The following is an 18409-nucleotide window of genomic DNA, read 5'->3' as shown; positions in this document are numbered from 1 at the left end:
TGACTTTGGTATCAGAAGACGGACTTCAGGCTGCTTGGCTTCAAGGAGACTTTTCAAGTGAAGGGGTCATTGGCCTCCTTGTTTCTTATTCCCACGATTTTGAGGGGTCTTTTGGGGGGAGTTTTTTTTCTCACTGAAGCAGATGCATGTAAAGTTACTCATTTATTTTAAAGATTTCACCACCTCTAAAAACACAACCGTCTAAGAGTTTTCTTCTGACATCTTGCGCATGGTGGGTGTCCAAAGCCTCTCCTGCTTTGAAACAGGGGTGTGACGTGTTTCAGGGGAGGACAGCTCTGGACTCACTCCTGACCTCTCACGACTCTTGTGTCTCACGTGTTTCTCAGTATCTCACAGGGGTTCTTTCTCCCTTCTTTCTGCCTACATGTGCCCTCCACACCTGTCTCACTGGTACTTTTCTGACTTGCCCCTGGTAGAGGACTCCCCATTCACTTCAGGTAAAGGAAGTACCAAGATCCCATTACATCACTGAAGGCGAGAAAATGTGTGTGTGTGTGTGTGTGTGTGTGTGTGTTTAGGTACACATTTGTTCCTATCTCCCCATCTATTTACCAACTACTGGCCTCTTTCAGCCTCAGAGAGAAAATTCGATAGAAAATCATGTCTTTTCGTTGGGATCCCCATGGCTCTTGTAACTCAGCTGCTCACATTAAAAACATCAGTCACATTTTTGTCATGTTTATCCTCTTGGCCAAACAGAATGACCCTGACATCTGTAAATCAGCCTGAATGATTTCTGTGTCATTTTATAATGACCTGTGGGTTTGAGAATTGCCACAGTCTGAGAATGGGCCGTTGCTTTGGAGGTGTTTCATTCACCCTTCAGTCAGTCAACAAATACCCACTGTCCTTTCCTTGGTGTTGGGATTCACCGGTGAACAGAAGCCACAGGCTTCTCGTGGAGCTCATATGTGAAGGCAGAGATACAGATAATACATAAGTAAACCAGAAAGTTAGGAGCCGGTAGACATCAAAAGAGTAACGCCAGGTAAGTGGGGAGGGGTGAACTGGTTTAGATGGGAGCATCCCTGGAGATGTTGTTGGACCCCAGCCCTGTAAGATGAGGAAGGGCCCTAAACGTCCTGGGGGAAACTTCTGGAGACAGAAGGAAGAACAAAATCTTGGCCTGGTTCCACCCCTCTCCCCTCCCTCCCTGTTCCTCATCCGGTGACCTCAAGTGTATGTTTGCCGCTTGAGGCTACGACCTGATTGCTCTTTAAACCCCTGTGTCATTGGGAACACCCAGGAAACAACAGAAGGACGCTGTCTTATTGGAATCCTGGTCGTAATACACAACCTGCTGAATCCAGTATGAGGCTTTCAGAAACCTAGTTACCCCTCCCCACGCCCCCAGCTCTCTTATTCACACAGGCTGCAGATCAGAAGCTAGGTTGACTTCATTTCTTTTCTGTTGTGGTTATTGTTGAAGTATAGTTGATTTACAGTGTTGTGTTAGTTTCAGGTGTACAGCACAGTGATTCCGTTATACATACATATATACATATATATCATATATATGTATTCTCTTTCAGATTCTTTCCCCTTATAGGTTATTACAAAGTATTGAGTGTAGTTCTCTGTGCTATACAGTAGGCTTCTTAGAGAAAAGTCATAGGAAATCCTTTAAAATCCTCTGACTAGAAAAAGAAGCAGCCTAGAACTTCAAAAACAATTAGGCGAAGTTGCGCAAGCTACTGCCAGACAAACACGAACTTTCTCATGGCACTTTTTAAACATTTTATTTTGCAGTAAATATAGACGCAAGAAGTTGCAAAAATAGCACAAAGAGGTCCCATGTACCCTTCACCTTGCTTCCCCCAATGGTAACATCTTGCATAACCATGGCATACAGTATAATGTTTAGAGTATATACATTAGCAACACCAGGAAATTGACATTAGTATAATCTCCAGACCTTATTCAGATTTCGCCAGTTTTTACACGTGCTTGTTTGTGTGTGTGTGCGTGTATGGGTACTTTACCGCATGTCCAGATTCCTGTAGCTACCACTGCCATCAGTATACAGAACTATTCCATCACCTCTAAGAAACACCCTTTGTCTCATGGCACTTTCGTGTATGAGAAATCGCAGCAGATGTTGTCCTGCTTCTCGTCTGGATTATATTCTGGATGAATCTGCAGTGAGAGACGTTGGGTAAATCTCTGAAATCTATCGCTTGGCTTGGCTGCCATGGAATCTGCATAATTGACTTATCAATGGCGATCCTTGGTCTGACTTGTAGGAAGAGCATGTATAAGCCCAGAACAAAAAACCACAGGTTTGAATAAATAACCCCAACCTTAGCAAGGGAGCCCGTTAGTTGATTTAAGAGGCTAAGACCAGTCATGTGACCTCAATAGTTTACTTCTAAGAATAAAACCCTTTTTGATGCCACGTAACTTTGGGGACTTAAGATATAGGGGACTTCTAGTACAATATTTCTTGAAGATGGCCGAGTAAGAAAACACACTGGTAGTGGGTACACAAGTTACCTCATGAGTGGATGCATTCCTTATAGAAAAGAGAAGAAGTGATAGAAAGATGCCTCTTTGCATGTGGCGGGAAGAAACCTTTAGGACGTGCAGCTAGAGAGAACTTGAGGTGCAGGCCGAAAGGGAAACAGCTATAAACAGATTGAGGGAGAGACAACGGATTTAAGGGAAAACATCTGCCTGCATCTGACATCCAAAAGCTGCATCTGTGGCCTAGGATCAATCTTGTAATGCTTAAAAAAGGAATGCGAGGGGGCCCGAAGCGGGCTCTGAAAGTTTCTTTTTTTCCTCGAGATTTTCTGTTTGCTTTGCCCAGAATGCTGCCAGGGTCTGATGAAATAACTCATATGGTCCCGTTTCTTGATGCTGCAGTAGCATTCCTGGGAAGCTAACTTTAGAATGATTGATTTAAAGGACATTTTACCTGGATTGTTCTAGACACACTAATCAGAGGAGCCCATTTACTTTGCTAAACAAAACCTCTGGAAATCTCCAGACGGAATCTTTAAAGATTTCGTATTTCAAGTAGAATTTTTCAGTGTTAAAGAAGCTGGAGACCAGAAGTAAGGAGCAGGTAAGTTCTTGTGAAGCCTCAGAAGAGATGAAGAGCATCTCTCTCGATGCTAGATTGAACTTCAAATTTGTCAGATAAGTCCCTAACCTAAGTATTATTTTTTTTCCCTTGAGTCACTTGTTTTTATCCTGTAGGCACAGCCCAAGAGGCTGGTTTAAAGGGAATAGAGACACAGATGTAGAGAACAAAAGTACGGGCACCAAGGGGGGAAAGTGGCGGGGGTGGGGGGGTAGGGGTGGTGGTGTGCTGAATTGGGAGATTGGGATTGACATGTATACACTGATATGTATAAAATGGATAACTAATAAGAACCTGCTGTATAAAAAAAATAAATAAAATTCAAAAAAAAAAAAAAATGAACAAAGGGAATAGAGATCAAGTGTTCCCTGTAGGTAGGCCCATTCTCCGTTGCTCTGAGTGGAAGCCAAAGAGGATTGTGAGTAAAGGGTCCTGCTCTCCACTCTCACATGTCACCTTTCCTCATCACCCAGTCTGTGCAGCAGGAGGCCGATACGTTTATACTTCACGTTCCGAGGTTTTTCCCCTGGGGGTGTCAGGGACCTGATCCATGCCACCGGAAGACTGTCATAACTGAGATGGGGCAGGTTGTCCTCCATTATTGTCAACAACCTTTTGGAAATTTCGCAGTAACTATCTTTACACTTCCCGCTCAGTGTCTCCTCCACGTGTTCCCTCTTTTTAACTCGTCTTTATTTTTATGCATCTTACTCCCAGCCAAGATCGCAGTGAGCTTTTGCATGTGCCACTGCCACATATGTTGTCAACAATTTGGAATTGTATCAAATAGAAATTAAGTTTGTATAAATGATATCACTTCCCGTGCGCGACGCTGTGCGCTAGAGCTCCGTTCTGAATGACGATGACAGTGGCCTCAGTGTTTGGCAGCGGCGGGTGGGGGTGGGGATGCTGCAGTGAGAGTGACTGATAACAGGCCTGGTGGCTCTAGAGTGTTGCAGACAAGCAGTAAGTGATGATCACCTGCTCTCTGTGCTCAGAATCTGTGGCGTAGTCATTTTCCACTCTCCAACGCAAGCACGTAATAGACTCAACGCTTGCAGAAGTAAATCGGGCCAGAAACAAGAGTATCCCCTGTTTCCCAGCTTTCTCCTCCATAAGGTGGATGTCCTAGCCCTGTGGTGAAAGTTAGGGCAAGTTCCAGTAACATCAGATCATTTGCCTCAAGTCACGTAGGCGACTTGAACTTGGTACGTGGTAGATTTGAACTCAGTATTTTGACCCCCGCAATGGTACCTTCCATTTTTGCGAGTCAGAGGGTCTGATTTTCTTAAGGCACAGAGTCTTTCTACTTGTTTGGTCTGGGTGCTGAGGAGACGCTTGGCATAAGGGAAAGGCTCCAATTTCATTTTCCTTTCTTTCAAGAAATCTCTAGAAGGGTACATGACACCCTGGCGATGACTGGTGCAGTCTGAAGATCCCCACCTGAGAGCAGCCCGTCTCACGGACTATCAGCTGGGGGTGCTCATTTGTGTGTTGTTTGCTGTGCGTTTCCTCATACCTCGAAAAGTGCTAGTTGAATTTTTCCAAACCAAGCAATTGACCTTAGCACTTAGCATCCTTTGAGTTTACACCATAATTCAAATCCAAATCCTTTTTAAAAACACCCTATTGGGACTTACCTGGCGGTCCAGTGGTGAGGACTCCGTGCTTCCACTGCAGGGGGCGCGGGTTCGATCCCTGGTTGGGGAACTAAGATCCTGCATGCTGTGCGGCCAAATAAATAAATAGATTGCAGATTAAAAAACAAAACAAAACTGCATCACACACAAAAGGTGGGCTGATAGTGAGGCAAAGAGTAATGACGGGCAGGGCACTCTCAAATCAGGCTGGGTGACATGCTGGACATCTTGTTTCCATCAGATTCTCGTAGCTGCCCCCTACTACTCTGTGTGTTTGCCGGGCTTTTCAGATTCTGTTTTGCTCGTTGTAGCTGGATGTTTTCCAGAGGGTCATCAAGAGAAAGGCGTATCCTCTGCATTAATAACCTTTGGAAGGATTTTAGCAGTAAAATCAGAGACCAGATGATGTGGTGGAGAACAGGAATGGCGGGTTTGCTGGGGTGGGGGGGGGGGCATTTATTCCCCCTTCCAGGAAAGTGTCAAGTTCACCATGCCCCAGCACCAGACCCTTCACCCAGTAACTCTGAGATCTCATATCAAGTTTACTCAATAATCATGATGTAAATGGCAAAACTACTACCCTCATTTGGGGAATAAGAATTGTTCCTGTTAAAGGCGTACAATATGCAAAATAAGTGACTCCAAGCTCTTACTTGGAGTAACAGCTAATTTCTGTATGTGCTTTCCTATTTTTTTGTTTTTTGTTTTTAATGAATGCATTAATGTGGAGTTCCAAAACAACTCTTGAATGTTTACATCTAATTATTGAAAAGTACAGGTGCCATATGAAAATTTAAAGAATATACTGAGATGTATGACAAAGATAAGCACCATAGATGAGGACTCAGAAAACTATGGCCTGTGGGCCAAATCTGGCTTGCCACTTGTTTTTGTAAATAAAGTTTTATTGGAATACAGCCATACTCATTTGCTTATAGATTATCTGTGGCTGTTTTCCTATTATAACAGCAGAGTTGAGTAGTTACAATAGAGACCAGATGCCTTTGCTCTCTGGTCCTTTACTGAAAGTTTTCCAACCCGTCAGAGACATCTCTATGATATTTATTTACTCACTCATTCATTTATTCATTTGTTCAGTGAACACCAACTTTGTTAAAGAAATGTGAGAAATGTAGAGATGAAGAAAGCAGGGGGAGGGCGGGTGGGGGAGGGGTGGATTGGGAGTTTGGGATTAGCGGATGCAAACCAGTATATATAGGACAGATAAACAACAAGATCCTACTGTATGGCACAGGGAACTATATTCAATATCCTGTGATTAGCCGTAATGGAAAAGAATATGAAAAAGTATATATGTAAAACTGAATCACTTTGCTATGCAGCAGAAATTAACACAACATTGTAAATCAACTATATTTGAAGAAAACAGATAAAAAAAAAAACTAATGCACGTTGAACAGCGGTGGGGAGAACAGGCATTTCTTGTCTCTTTCCCAATCTCACATGAAATGGAACTGAACGATGCTCTTCATCAGATTCAAGCCGTTCTCTCCTAGTCCTGGTTGGCTAAGAGATTTTATAATAATGGGTGTTAGATTTTATAATGTTTTTGCATCTCTTGAAATAACCATATAATTTTTCTTTCATTCTGTTAAATGGTAAATTAGAATGATTGATTTTTAAATCAGTCACTTGTTTTAAATTAATCTTGCACTTCTGGAATACAAAAACTTATGAGGAATTAAAAAAAAAGAAAGAAAAGAAAGCAGTCCCTAATGTCCAAGAACTTACCATGTAACGGAGACGAGTCATGGGCCCAAATTGCCACCTCTGGCAACATGTATGCGAGACGAGAAAGAACTAAATTGCTGTGTAGTTCAGAGATGGTGGAGGCCCTGGACAAAGGGAAGGAATTTGGGATAAGCAAAAGGATATCGCTTTCATAACTGTGGCTCCCCATGATTTCCCAGTGGGAACTTCATGAGAAATAAGAGTCATTTCCTTCATGGAATTTTATAAATTGTAGTATCCAAAGGGTGGAAATGATTTAGGATATTGCTTAGCGTCCAGATTTCTTTATCTGGAAGCATATTTCCTCTGTAACTATGAGGATAATCGTATTTCTAGAAAACTTTTAAAGACTTGAAGGAAGGCTTCCTTCTTCAGAGTGGGAAGACAGAGGGAATTCCTTTTCTTTTTTACTTTACTGTTCCCTGAAGAAAGTAATATTAAATGGTATGACTCTTAAGGGAGGGATCTTGGCAGGAAACCCCTCAAATATCAGATGGATTCAAAACAAGGTGCAACTGTAGACCCCCAGCCATCAATAATCATGACTCAGTGACCCTCAGAAGGCCACAGCCAACAAGTGTGAAGGGAGCTTTGGGTGAAGGTTCAGGTCAAATGCCACCTCACCCTGGAAGATTCCACGCGGGAAGCCTTCCCGAATCCTTCAGTTGGGGTTAATGTCTGCCTCTTCATTTGTGACCTGCTTGAGGGCAGGGTTCCCTTTCTGACTTCTGTATCACCAATAGCGACTACTCCACTATTTCTGTTTCCCAAGGATCTGTTGAGTTAGAGCGAGTTGAATGCCGACTGACACTGTGTATTCAAAATCTAGGTGGCCGATTTGGGTAAAGGACCCAAGAATTGAGGGTTTATCTAAAAATGAAGCAAGTGATAATCTTTCCATTCTGCTGCCATCAGAGGATCAAAAACGTTGGCTAAATTCTGGCCACCCATTCTCTATATTCATGACAATAACGCTGCCACAGAGCGAGTGCAGCTTATTTAGGTTAGAACACAACCCTGGGACGTTTCACCCACTGAAATCATAATATTTTGACTGATAAAGTGAATAAAGCTTTCGGTGAGGAAGCTACTGAAAGAAAAATGATACTGGACCCCAACAGGTAATTTTAATCTTAGGAAGCACCAAGCCGAAATATTTCATATTTCCTCCTTCTGAGTCACAGGGCCCCTGAAGTTACTCCCCCCCCCCCCCCCGCGACAGCATCCCCTGGGGCTCTGGCCTCCCGTCACCAAGGAGCCCAAATCAGCCTTCCATGTCCTCAAGGGTTTCCTCAGTGCCCAGCTTTCACAGTAGCCTGGGTTCCAATTGACAGGGGTGTCCCCAGGTAAAGGCTAGAAGAGGGACACACGTTCCGTAAGCTCATCTTGCTTGTCCCCTCCTCTCCCTCAGCCCGAAGAGGAAAATGCAGCCTTGGCGTATGAAGAACACACTTTAGGGCATTTACTGGCAAATAGATAAAGTCACTGCAGACACATGCGGGTGCTGTCTTCTATCAAAACCGTCTAAAAAAACACTGACTCTACTGTCTCCTTCAAGCCCCGCCGTGTATTTATGAATGGGATTGCTTCCTCATTTGCTTTTTGTGTCAGTAGCTGGGAAGTCAGAAGGCATTCCCTCTAAAATGGGGAAAGAACACTGAATCCATACATTTGCAGCCAGCTGTGGCAGGAACCAGCACATAGAATCACTTCGCCCCGTCCCTACGGGATTTCTTCCTGAGCTTCTGATTGATAACGATCACTTTCGAAGGCCTAGAAATGCTTAGGTGAGATGAAATTACTGATTCTCCTAAAGTTCTGTTTGCACTGGAGTCTTTCTGGACGGCTGCTGGTTCTGTCCTGTTTAAAGCATTCGGTGGCGTGAATCCACGGTTTCTGCCCACATCACCGCATTCCTGGGATGCCTTTCACGGGCCTTCGAAAGATCATCTGACAGCCGCCTGTGAGGTCAATGAACTTTATACATAATTAAACCTTCGCAGTTAGGAGAATTAATTTTTTTTTCTCCCTGAGAAGCGGAGAAACAGGACATGTTGTGTTGCCCTCTGTTACTGAGTAAAAGTTCTGTGGAGTCATCAGGCTAGTTTCACATGATTTAACGCTGAACCGAATAAGAAAGCGGTTGCATCCTCTACTGGGCCTCACAGAACAGTCACCACCCACACTGTTTATTCAGACTCGGATCTTGGCCATTTGGGGTTTAAGCCAGAGGAAGGGGGGAAAAATCTAACCCTGGAATGAACGCTTTTGAAACTCTGTATTCTTGATGAAACGCGGCCAAGGATTCTTTAAAAAATCTATTTAAAATCAATTACTGGGATCATATTTTCATTTACAGTGGATTGTTAGCAACAGCTAATTTTCTCCGTTTCCATCCAGCTTTGGAGTCTAGGCTGGAATTGGAATCATCGGCCTGTTTTGCCTGGGTATCTGATGCCACCACCCAACTATGTGTGGGCAACTGGGCAACTCTGACCTTTGACCAGCTCTCCATAAAATAACAAGGAAAGGTGTGAGGAGGCAAGGAATCGAATGAAAACAAGCCTAAGGGATTGTAGCAAGTGTGCTCCCCCCGGGGGGGGTGGGGAGGAAAATATACAGGAGGCGTCCGTCATATTGAGAGGAAAGAGAAAGCAAAGGGCAGGACCGGGTATGCCTGGGAAGGTAGGCACCAGGACCATCTGGCAGGATTGCAAAAAAATCATCTCAGATATGTCGGATCGTCTCGGGTTTTTAAAGATCTCCAGAGGAGATTCTGGAACCTCCTTTGGTTACCCACCCTCCTCTTTGGCAATCTGTACTGTCAGGAAATTCTTTTCTTATTTCCAGCCTAAAATGTGCACGTGGTGCTGCTTCAGAGGCTAAGTTGTTGGTGGGGACCACCGCATCTCCCCACAGCATACGTGACTCCGAGGGTGGGATGGGGCGTATGAGTTGCTGCTAGGTTGAAGCCACAATCACTTTGACCTCCATGCCCATCGGTCCCCAGGGCTCAAGAGTGGAGCTGGGGCTGGTGGCAGGCAGGAGTAGAGCTACTGAGACGTCCAGATACCAGGTACTATTACCCAGCATTTTGTGTACGTCACCAGGAAGAGAGGACATTGTCGTGACACGTCCAGGAGTGAGCCTCACAACCATGTGTAAATATTAATACAAACCTTCTCTTTTGGATTTTAAGAGATCCAAGTTTTAAGGAAAAACTCCTTCAGGGGGAGACAGACTGTAGAATTTCACTGGCCTCAAGATGGTAGCTCAGCTCCTCAGTTTTATAAATAAGAAGAGCTGAAAGCCAGAGAGCATGAGGGACCAATCGCGGACCAGACTTCAGGTCTTATGCCCCCAGCCCAGCGAGATCCTGCCCTTCAGAGGCTGGTGCTCTGGGGGCAAAGTGATTCTGGCCCTGAGGTCACTTTTCTCACTTCCTCCAGCCCCTTCCTCCTCCTGGGCAGATGCACGGGGGATGGCCTCCACGAGTGAGTTACAGATTCATTGAAAGGCTGTCAGATGACCTGGGCAGCCCGCCTCCTTCCCTTTTTTATCGAGTTATGCCATTGCCCTACCTCAGGCTGCGGTTTGTTCCAGAAGGGAAGAGGTCGTCTTCCCCTTCATCCGCCCACCCTCATTTGCACTGAGTTCCAGTTCCCTGTGTGTATAGATTACTGAATGAGTGGCGTGAGCATTGCAATCTGATGAGGAGGGCTTTGAGCCCGCAGACAATAAGCCCTGTGCCCACCGCTCCCAGCCCTCCCTCACCTCTTCCTCTGTCAAGTGATCATAACACTTGCCCTACCTGCCTTAGGGGCACCTCCTAACAAATGATCATATCTATCGATATCTTTAAAATATGCAAAACACGGGGTTCTTATACGGTGAAATAGTTCAAGCAAACAGGAAATATAGAGAATAAGATAGCAAGTGCATGTGTATGTACCATCGCTCTGTCATGTCTTTATGCCATATTTGCTTCAGATCTTCTTACCTACCTTTAAAAAGAGAGAGAGAGAGAAAGCACTTCCCCAGTCCCATTCCCCTTTTCTGTGAAGCATCAATTTAACTTTGATGTACATTATTATCATGCATGATTGCATCTTTTACACATATGTGTATCCATAGACATTTACATTTTTAAATGTTTTCAAACTTTATCTAAATGATATCACTGGCTTTGTGTTCTACATTATGTTGGTAAAATTCATCTGTTGTAAAACATGTACCTCTACTTCACCCATGCTGCATAGTATTCTACCAAAGGAAGGATGCTAAGGTTGTTTCTCACTTTTAAAATGTCTGTTTGAAGAAGATTATAGCTGCTTCTAACTTTTTGGCATTACAGACAGTGCTACAACATGTACATGTTCTTTGCCCACATGTGGGAGACTTGAGCTTCTCTTGGAGATGTATCAATAGATAGACAGATAGATACATACATACATACACACACGTACACATATATACACACACACACCCAATAGCAAAGTCATAAAGTTAGCACATCTTATACTTCCCTACGTGTTGCCAAATTGCTCTCCAAAGTGATGGTACCAGTTCACCACCACATGGTCTCTCAGCATGGGTCACCATATTTAAAATTATCTTATGCCCATCTGATGGCCCGGTAGGTTTTAGATGTGATTTCCTGATTACTAGCGAGCTTGAGTATCTTTTCACTTGCTTACTGAAGTTAGGTTTCCTCCTCTATGAATTCTCTCTTTTTATCCTTTGCCCATTTTTCTGTTGGTGTGTTTGTTTCCTTACTGATTTATTGGAGTATGTAACGTATTCTTGATACCAATCCCTTGTCTATTATAGGCATAGCATGTATCTTCTCTTGGTTTTGTAATTTTGTTTTGTTGATGATGTACTAAGAGTTTTTCGTTTTTCATTTTGTTTTATTCTTATAGCAAGTTTGTGAGCTAAATCCTATCTCTATTCCTATTTTATGGATGAAGATAGCGCCTTTTAGAGAGTTGAAGTAAATTGACTGAGGTCTCACAGCCCCACTGGTGGGGCTGGAACAAGTCCACATCTAATTCCAGAGTGCTCTTGAAGACATAAGCACTGTGACTATCCCCATTTTACAGATGAGCACACTGAGGCCCAGAGAGGTTCAGTGATTTGCTCAGTGTCACACAGTGTAGTAGTGTTAGAACCAGGACTATGCTTCAGGTCTCCAGACTGCTAGCACAACTGTATACCTAGATAGAAAGATGGGGGAAACGGGCAAATGAATACCGCATCCACACATCCTTTTAAAATGTAACTTTAAAAAATGATGAACTATTTGAAATGCAAAAGAAAAAAGTCACAGAGAATAATACATCAACCAGTAGTCGCCCTCTACTCACAGTTAATAAATGTTGACATTTAGCCACATTTTTAAAAGTTTTTTTTTTTTTTTGCAGAAAATGTTACAGTTAAAGCCTCTTTTCTAACCCACCCTGATCCCATTCCCCTACAGCTTTCCTAGAGGTAGCCAGTCTTCCAAAGTTGTGTTGTTACATACATGTTGTTGCATTTGGCTCCTGGCTATGTGTCATGAACAGTAACTAGTATTATTTTGTGAGTTTAAAACATTTACCGTAGTGTTCTTACTCAGTAATCCATCTTTCTCCAACTTGCCTTATCACTCAAAATTATGTTTTTAGGATTTATCCTAATTAATTGATGTAGAGCAAGTTTCCTTACCTGCTATATTAATTCCTTTGAATGAATATATCATAATATATCCAATTCTCTAATTGATGGGAGTTTAGATTGTTTCCACCTTTTCATTTTACAGACAGAGCTGTTGTGTACTTCTTTTTGGGCTTGTTTCCACGTGGACATGTGAGCTTCTCAAAGGTATAGATGCAGACGTGGATTTCTGAGTCTTGGGGGACAAACATCATCCACTTTGGTAGATGTTGCTGAATTGCTCTCAATTTACACTCCAGAACCGTGTATGAGAGTTCTCGTTGCTCTGCATTTTCTCCAGCTCTTGGCATTAACAGGCTTTTACATTTTGCTAATCTGTTAGATTGAAAGGTATCTTATTGTGGTATTGATTCATACTTCTCTGATTTCTAGTGATTTATGCTTTTCTTTCTCATGATTGTTGGTCATTTGGGTTTCTTTTTCTATGTATTGCCAGTTTATAGATTTTGCTCATTTTTTGTAGTGGGTTATTTGGTTTTTTTCCTTACAGTTACCAAACGTTCACTATATATCCTGGATACGTAAAAAAAACAAAAACAAAAACAAAACTACTGTCTCCATTTCTTGCCTTTAACCTTTGTTTTCTGGTGTCTTTTGTCACATAAGTTTCAAAATCAAATTGGTCAACATTTTTTTCTTTTTTTCCTTCATGGTTTGTGCTATTGTGTCATTGCCTAGTCTGCGATTATTAAAATAGTGTCTGTATTTTTTCCTAAATATTTTAAAGTTAACTGTAATTCTCTTGGAATTCATTTTTGGATATAGCATGAGTTAGAGATCTTTTTTTTTTTCCCCTGTAAATAACCAATTGTCCCAGGACCATTTAATAAATAGTTCAGTCATTTCCCACAGTTTTATAATGTCACGTCCCAAGTTCCTATATGCAGAGGGACTCTCTCTATTACGCTGGTCTAGTAATCTATATCTGCACCAATTCTATTGTATCTTAATTATAAGGCTTTAATAAATGTCTTGATACCTGGTAGGACAAGTGTCCATCTTACATTTTTTCAATATTGTCTTGGCTGTTTTTTGACCTTAATTCTTCCATATGAATTTTAAAACCAGCTAAAAATGTTCATGAAAAACCTTTCTGGGACTTTAATATGAATTACATTCAATTTATGTATTAACTTAGGAGGAACTGATGTTGATGTTGAATCTTCTCATCTCTCAGCATGAGATATATCGCTGTTTATTTACGTCTTAGGACTTTCAGTGAACTTTTGTAATTTGCTTTCATTTAACTCTTGCACCTCTTTCTTTAGATTGAATCTTAGGTTTGTCATAGTTTATTGCTATTGCTGATGGGATCTTTTAAAAATTACATTTTCTAATTGGTTGTTGCTGATAAGGACGCCATGGATATTTGTATATTAATCTTATCTCCAGCATTCTTACCAAACTCTCTTATGACTTGTAATTGTTTGTAGTTTCTCATGGATTCTCAATGTAGACAATCTTATGTGCACATAATTCTTTTGTTTCTCTATTTCAATCCTTATTTCTCTTACTCCTTTTCCTTTGTTTATTGTGGCAGCCAGATATCTCACACAATGATGAGTGGAGTGGTGATAGAAAAAAACATATTTGTCTAGTTCCTGACTTTAAAGGAAATATGTTCCTAAGGTTTATCATAGATCTTTAGTAGAAACTGCTTAGTAAAAACTTCCTTATATTCTGGGTTGGCTAGGTATTTTATTGTACTTTTAAATTGTGAATGGGTACTAAATTTGATAAATGTTTTTTCTGCATCTATTGTGATGATTAGTTTTTCTTTCTTAATCTGTCAGTGTGGTGAATTACAGTAAGACTTTCTAATGTTGAATCTTCCTTGAGCTTCTGGGATGAACCTTACTGGTCATCACAAACACACACACACACACAACACACACACGCACACCATATATTTACCATGTGATAAATATGATACATGCAATCATGATATATATGATACCTGAGGTATATATCAAAAAACATATTTTAAAATAAATATACATTTATACACACACTACACTGCTGGGTATGTTTGCTAATATTTTATTTAGGATTTTTGCATTGATGTTTTTAACTGAGATTGACCTATTGCTTTCCTTTTTTGTACTGTCTACTTCTAAAATATAGCTTTAGACTGAACTTATAAAAATATATTTTTATAAGTATTAAAGTATTAAATATAATAAGTATTAAATATAATTTTAATAAGTATTTATAAGTATTAAAAATACAAATACAGGAGCTTTTGTTCTTTTTCTGTTTTTTTGGTGTCAATTTTGGTGACATATTTTTCTAGGAGATTTTCCATTTCATCTGTTTTTAGTTTTACTGCTTTAAAGCAGAGAATCGAATTCTCATGCTTAAAAAAAAAAACTTTAGTTATGGCTCCTTTTCATGCCTAATAGTGTTTATTTGTGCCTTCTTTTGTTTCTCTTCCTCATTCTTGTGGAATATCTACCTATTTTATTCGTTTTTTTAAAGAATCCACATTTGTTTTGTCCCTATGTGTATTGTTTCTTTGTTTTTATTTTATTGATTTGTTATTATCTTTATTATTGCCTTCCTACTACTTTATCTTTATCCATTTGTGGAAAAAGAATTTTCTCCTGTTGTCTTTGAGTTTACTTTATTGCTTAATTTTTTATTTTCTTAATCTAAAATTTTTTTTGTTTTCTGTTGTTGCATTTAATGCTAAACATTCCTTCTACTGATATCTAGGGTTTTAATTATTGTTCAGTTCCAAGTATTTTGTTACTTTAATTTTGATTTTATTTAATAATTTAACAGCATGTTTTTGAAATTTCAAGATGTACTGGGGTTTGGGGACTGTGGTTTTGTTATCGATTTCAACTTTTATTGTATTTTGGTTGACGAGTGTGGTCTGAATGTTAGCACTTCTTTGAAATTTGTTGAGACTTGCTCTATGGCGTAGAACCTGGTTAATTTTTGTAAACATTTCATGTTTATTCTTTATTGCGTGGAGGGTTTCTTCATAGACATTAAATGAAGTTAGTAATATGCATTATTTACATTTGTCCTATTTTTTTAGCTTGGTCTATTGATTTCATAGAGATATGTGCTAAAATCTCTCACTATACTTTTGAATTTGTTACCTTCATATAATTAAATCAGTTTTGCTGTATATATTTGACGCGGTGTGATTAGGTATATGGAAGGATTGCTGGTGAATGTATTTTTTTTTACTAAGCAGTGATCTTCTTTATCCCCCCAAATGCTTTTGGCTATTTTAAAGTCTATTTTATCCTATTAATTGAGTCATTCAATTAAAATCAATATTTATTGAGCATTTATTATTTGTAGGAACACTTATTATTTGAATACATTTTTTCATGTTTATCCTTCCTGTGACTTGTTTTAGGCTACTCTCTTATAAACAGCTGGAGTTTTACAAAATTCAGTCTGAGGATTTCTGCCTTTTAATGGATTAGTTTAAGCCATTTACATTTATTATGATAAGTCATATATTTGGAATTCACGAGGAATCCGAATGTTTTCCATCTGCCATGCTTCTTCTTTACTTATTTTTTCTTCCTATCCTGTCTTCTGTTAGATTACTTGAGTTTTCCTGTTGATTTTGCTTCCTCTTCCCTACGCCCACTCCTTGCTCCTTGTGTGGCACTAGGCTCCCCAGCCATAGCCACGCCCGGGGCCCAAGCCCAGGTGGATATGGTTCACAAAGACCAGTGCAAAAGACAGAACCTACCTAGGAGCTATTTCCTCAGGAAGATTTTTGAGTTGGATGAATTTTTGAAGGAAACAGCTCTCAAGAAGCCAACCTGAGCTATCTGAAGGCTCTGTTGGACATCTTGGTGCCTGTTCAGTCCAGAAGATGGAAAAGGAGGAATGGAAGAAACAGCAGGAGAAGGAGGATAGGGATGAAAAGACAAAAGGGGAAGATGATGGCAAAGGTCCTCCCAGTGGCCCTGTGAATGGCAAGGAGAGGATTGAAGTCCTCCTGCAAGGGCCTGAAGCTGGGGACCACGGATGTCACTGAGCAGTCCACAGGGTCACCACCTGGTTGCAGCTGCAGATACCTGAGACTGAAGATGCGAAAAGTTTTGAAGAAGGTGTTTGAGCTGATGAACACCCTTCACACCAAGCTGGAAGGCTCCCACAGTGAAGTAGAGTACCAGGACCCCACTGATGATCATGGAGACCCACAAAGCTTGTGCTGTGTTATATGATGTCATCCTGAAGAACTTCAAGAAGCTCAGGAAGCCCAGGGGAGAATCAAAGGAAATGATGTATTGAGACTCTCCTCTCATTCTGTGATGGACTCAGTAGAGACCTCCCTGCCTCTTACTGGAGACTCCAGACCTCCCCCTACCTTTCTCCTGTTGAAGTTTCTCCTTCCTCTTGCCTCCCAAGCACAAAAATATAGTCATACTGTTAAGACAATGATTACTGTTTCCCTCTTGATTTGTAATGTATATGTTTTGTTCTGCATCTCAGCTGTTACCCTTAAACCTTAAAAATTATATTTGCGTTCACAGAGTCTAAAATTAAAGTGTTATCTGTATCTCTTTGCTTCCCAGACAATGTAATACAGATTACTTAGAACACTTTAATCCAGCTTTTCTCTCTCTCACATATTCTGTTATGACACCGTCAGCTATTTTATTATCATCTATCATTTTGTTTCTATCTGTTTTGTCCACATACAATTATTTTTTTTTACAAGTCTACTTTTTAAAATTTATCAAAATAGATGTCATTTTATTCACATTGTGCGTAAGACTATGAAATCCAGAACCAGACTGCCTTAATCTGAATCCCAATTTAATTATAAATCACTTAGAATGGTGCCTGGTACACAGTACAGAGTGAGCCCTCAATAAATGTTATTGATGTTGTTTCTTAGATTCCATTCCCCCTTTCTCAGTTCAAATTCCTTCTTACTGAAGTACATCTTTGAGTAGTTATTTCATCAAGGATTTGGGGATATGAAACTATCTCTGTCAGTCTCTTATCTGAAAATATCTTTGATTCATCCTTAGTCTTGAATAGTAATTTTCTAGGTATAGAATTTTACAGAAATATTTTCCCTCAGCATTTGAAAATATTATTTCATTGTCTTCCGATATCTGTTATTGATGAGGTGCAGTCAGCGTCAGTCTGTCTTTTGTTTAGAAGGTTTTTTTTTTTTCTTTTTTAGTGAAAAGAAATATCTTTGTTTTTCTTTTTGTTCCTGTCTTTGATGATCTGCAGTTTCACCACAGTCCTGTTAGGGATTCAGTATACTCTTGAATCTAAGGATTCCTGATATTCATTGATTCTGAAAAATACTGTCATAATCTCTGAATATTGTTCCTCCCAGCTCTCTTTATTATCTTTTTCTCAGTCCTCTGTTGTAGGTTATTAGATCTTGTTCTTCTCTTCTTCTTCATGTCTGCTAACCTGTGTTTTCATATTTCCCACATCTCTACTTTTCTGTGGTCTATTTCTTTTCAGTCTCCCCCTACCCTTTCCATTCCTGTCCTCCTAAGGTATATAAGGTTAACATCTGGTATGCATCCTTCCACATGTCTCTCCAAGCTCATATATAAACACACAAAAATCCAATAATACCTTGTGCATTACTTTACAACTTACTATCTCTCTTAATAGTACATTAAGGATATCTTCCAGATAAGTAATACAAATTTAACTAATTTTTTAAAAAAATAGCTAAGTAAGTTCCATGGTATGGCTATACTACAATTTATTCAGCTCTTCCACTATTGATGAACATTTAGGTTATTTTCAGTTTTATGTCGACACAAACATTGTATATAAAAACATCCTCATACATATTTACTTATGTGCTGGTTCCTTAATTTCTATGGGAACAACTTCTACCCCATCCTACTTCCCCTAACCCCCACTTCCCAAAGAACATCACTGTCTCTATTTTAGCTTTTTCTTCTGGCATTTCTAAATAATGTCTATGCTGTGATCTTTTATCAATTTTACTCATGATGTCTTAACTTCCTATTATAGTAAATACAGATTTAGCTCTCTAACATAACCATATCCGCTGCTTTTCCAACCCCTTTCTCTCAATATAATTATATTGCAATATTGGGTTAAATCAGTTGTTAGTGTTTTCACTCTTTGGCCTATGGAAATAGTGTTAGCAGTTAAACTTTTTTATTTTTATGAAGTTAATATCTGCCTTTAAAAAAAATTTTCATTGGAG

At 40.1% G+C, this 18409-nt stretch overlaps 1 protein-coding gene and 1 pseudogene across 1 annotated transcript in view; both read left to right on the top strand.

Annotated features, from left to right (window-relative positions):
- Positions 1–18409, top strand: part of BCL2 (BCL2 apoptosis regulator) — a 183236-nt gene that overhangs the window by 74525 nt on the left and 90302 nt on the right. The gene's annotated exons all lie outside the window — the stretch shown is intronic.
- On the top strand, positions 9818–16482 carry LOC137776961 (proteasome activator complex subunit 1 pseudogene; annotated as a pseudogene).

Source organism: Eschrichtius robustus, chromosome 14 (genome assembly GCF_028021215.1).
Source record: "Eschrichtius robustus isolate mEscRob2 chromosome 14, mEscRob2.pri, whole genome shotgun sequence".
NCBI classification, from domain to species: domain Eukaryota; kingdom Metazoa; phylum Chordata; class Mammalia; order Artiodactyla; family Eschrichtiidae; genus Eschrichtius; species Eschrichtius robustus.
The sequence above is the reverse complement of the archived record's forward strand: the minus strand, read 5'-3'. Positions and strand labels throughout refer to the sequence as shown.